Here is a 4,060-nt window from a genome sequence, read left to right as displayed (position 1 = left end):
GGAGGGAATCACCTTGTTGTTTACAAATACTTCCGGGTAGAAAACCAGCGGAGTTTAGCTACATGTATATATATGCATATCTCACATTTTTCACGTCACCATATCACCGCTTAGACTAATCTTGTGTTTGTAAAGTCTATAAACACAATGATTGAACAAACATTACGATCACGTTCTGAAATTAATTACATGGTTATCGTAGATTAGCGGGGCTAACCGTTAGCTGTTAGCCCCGTTAGCGGTGTCTGTAATGACTCATTAACTCTAAACGGTCCATGAAAAAAAAAATTTTTTCCAGCGGATGTCTTAGTTACAACATGATTGAGCTAACTGGAATAGTTTCATGTCGTATCCGACAACGGGAGGCTTTTAACAGATGACGTCCTGATGTTAACTTTGCTGCTGCTGCAGCCACTGATGCTTTCTAGACATCGTGATTTCCCAAAACTGAATAAATACCACACATCGCAACACAAAACTGCTTTGCTAGCTCAGTCATGTTGTAACTAAGACATCCGCTGGAAGAAAATATTTTTTTCACGGACCGTTTAAGAGTTAATGAGTCATTACAGACAATGCTAACGGTGTTAAGAGCTAACGGTTGTTAGCTTAGCTTAGGTTGTTAGTCCCTCCGAAGGAACACTAACAACTCAAAGTACACGTCAAATAAAATTTCTCCAAACATGTTTCTTGTTATTTTATGTAGTTATTATCACGCTAATGCATGTTCAAGTGTTCACTTCCCCCGAGTTGGTTTTAATTCGTTATTTGATTCTATAAGCACAGTCTGACCATCTCAAGCTTTTATTTTGGTACTTCTGTGACCGGCAGTGTGAATTTGCATATTAGCTAAATATTTAGTTTCACCCATAACATTTAGATTTAACATTTAACATTTAGATTTAGATTTAACATTTAGATTTAGATTTATATTTAGCATTTAGATTTAACATTTATATTAATATTTAGCATTTAGATTTAACATTTAGATTTAGATTTAGATTTAATATTTATACTTTGATTTAGCATTTAGATTTAACATTTAGATTTAGATTTAGATTTAATATTTAGATTTAACATTTAACATTTAGGTGCCACATTTAATATTTAGATTTAACTATTTAATATATTTCTAAGTTAACAAATATTGCTGTAAATGAGGTAAAAGGTGATGTTAAAAAATTCATGATACTTTTTTAAACATTGTTTGAAGCTAAATGTGGCAAAATGTTGATGTTATTTTCAGCGTGAGACACTTTACAAACGGCACCCCATAGATCCTGGATAATTTGTTTATATGGATACAGGACCATCACTAACATGTTGATCCTGAACAGAGTTGCCTATGGTGATCTAGGACTGTCATTGTCACGTTGACCCTGGATAATTTGTTTGTGTTGATCTTGTACCATCATTGCCATGTTGACCTTTAATAAATTTGCTGATGTTGATCCAGGACCATCACTGTTATGCTGATGTTTACATGAACAAATTACCCAGCATTAGCATGACGATAATGGTCCTAGCTAAACCTAACCAAATCTATCCAGGATCGACATGGAATCAAAGGAGGGAAAATGTGTTAATTGCAGGAATTTGCAACTGAAAAATGCTATTATCCTTCCTCTTTGTTAGTGAACAGTATTCTAGCCTATATTGGCAAGCTTTCTTTCTTAGCATAGCCTACCTAGTTAGCAAGCTAACTTGCTAAGCTTGCAGTAGCTTATAAGATTTTTGTTCAATGTCAATGAGGATTTTGTTCAATTGTACTAACTTACACTATAGAGTGCTAAAGTCACGCCCCTTCCGGTAGAGCTCATGGGACCTTAGATCGTTAAAAATATGAATGGCAGTGAATGGGGAGAACAATATTATCTTTTGTTCCCATTTGAGTTGCGACATGAAATCTAAATATGTTGTTAATGAATTTAAAACATACATTTTAAGGTCAAGAAAGTCATACTATACTGTGTTTATAGAATCAAATAACGAATTAAAACCAACTTATCGGGGGAAATGGACACTTGAACATACATTAGCGTGATAATAACTACCTAAAATAACAACGTGTTTGGAGAGGATTGATGAGGATTTTGTTCAATTGTACTAACTTACACTATAGAGTGCCGAAGTCACGCCCCTTCCGGTAGAGCTCATGGGACCTTAGATCGTTAAAAATATGAATGGCAGTGAATGGGGAGAACAATATTATCTTTTGTTCCCATTTGAGTTGCGACATGAAATCTAAATATGTTGTTAATGAATTTAAAACATACATTTTAAGGTCAAGAAAGTCATACTTTGTGGTAAAACTGTTGAGATATAAGCTTTTTAATTAGAAAGACTCAAGAGTACACAGGAGGAGGTCGTGTATGTGACGTCATAGCTTTCGCTCACTTCCTGCAGCTTGGCCTCCCCGCTGAAATTCCACTGTTTTATGATTAATCGATTTATGATTGAAGATGTCTGTGTGTTTTGTGCCAGGTTGCAGTCATTCCAAGCTGCTGGAAGCGAGCGAAAGCTATGACGTCACATACGCGACCGCCTCTTGTGTAGTCTTTCTAATTACGTTTTTTCAAAAGCTTTTTACCACAAAGTATGAATTTCTTGACCTTAAAATTTATGTTTTAAATTCATTAACGACATATTTGGATTTCATGTCACAACTCAAACGGGACCAAGAGATAATATTTCTCTCCTCATTCACTGCCATTCATATTTTTTCCGATCTAAGGTCCCATGAGCTTCACCGGAAGGGGCGTGACTTCGGCACTCTATGGTGGCATCAGCCATCTTCTATGGAGTGGTCTGCTGGGGCAGCAGTGTCTTGGCTGCAGATAGGAGGAGTCTGGATAAGCTCATCAAGAAGGCCAGATCTGTCCTGCGATGCTCTCTGGACTCTGTGCAGGTGGTGGGAGAAAGGAGGATGACAGCCCTCATCTCTGAGGACTAAGGACTCCCACCCCCTGCAGGAGGAGATAAAAGCTCTGGAGAGCTCCTTGAGCAAAAGACTGATTCACCCAAAGTGTGTGAAGGAACGGTATCGCAGGTCCTTCCTGCCTGCTGCTGTCAGGCTACATAGCCTAACCAGCACTGCTCACAATTGACTGCACCATGGACACTTTAGGGACACCATAATAAGCATAACTGTCCCCCTTGTTGTTGTTGTTTAATTGTACATACAATTTTAACTTTGCACTAAATATGCTCACTTTAATCCATTGCTCACTTTTTATCCACTGCTCATTAGTATTATTATTATCATTTATTGCTGTTTCTTGTATTTTTGTACTTTTTTTTTTTTTTTTGCATGCCTAGTTTTTTACGTTTTTAAATTTTGAAATCTTTAATCTGACTCTTTCCCCTAGATTCCTGTAACACTGGAATTTCTCAGTTGTGGGATCAATAAAGGTGTATCTTATCTTATCTTATCTTCAATTAAGAAAACTAGTTTGGTTCTGAAGAAGCACAAAGGACTTTTCACTAACAAGGACCACGCCACAACAATATGTCCTTTAAATGTTTATTGTAATTCAGGATGTGTAGTTGTTAAGGAATGGTGAATGGATGTAAGTGGGGGTGGAGGTGGAAGTGGGATGTCTTCTGTTAGGTTGGTCTGGGAGGATGAACTTGAGATTGGGCGGAGGGAGACTCAGTGTGGGGGTTCCGTCTCAGGCATTTTTCTACCCAAGCTGATAACAGGCCCCCAACAGATTCAAACTTAAAATAAACTGAGTTGGCGTGGGCTTGATGGAGATCGTTGAGATTGTTGCGGATGTAGGAGCAGTATGCCTGAGAAGACCAGTGGCCGAGGACCTGGATTGTTTGATCTGAGATGCCCAGTCCGGCAGCTGTGGACACAGCATCAATGTGGAAAGAATGGCTTGAGTAGTGTTCTGAGGATAAGCCTGAAATGCGGAGGACTTTGTGGAAAATGTTTCTGGAACCAGAATCGAGTGGCCATTTTTCCTGCTTCAGTGAGAAATACAGGGTGTTGAGGTGATGCATTGGCTGCATACCTAAAAGTGATGTATTCGGCCAGTGGCTCGTATGAGCTGAG

This window comes from Epinephelus lanceolatus, chromosome 10 (assembly GCF_041903045.1).
Source record: "Epinephelus lanceolatus isolate andai-2023 chromosome 10, ASM4190304v1, whole genome shotgun sequence".
Taxonomy (NCBI): domain Eukaryota; kingdom Metazoa; phylum Chordata; class Actinopteri; order Perciformes; family Serranidae; genus Epinephelus; species Epinephelus lanceolatus.
This window is presented reverse-complemented; position numbering follows the sequence as displayed.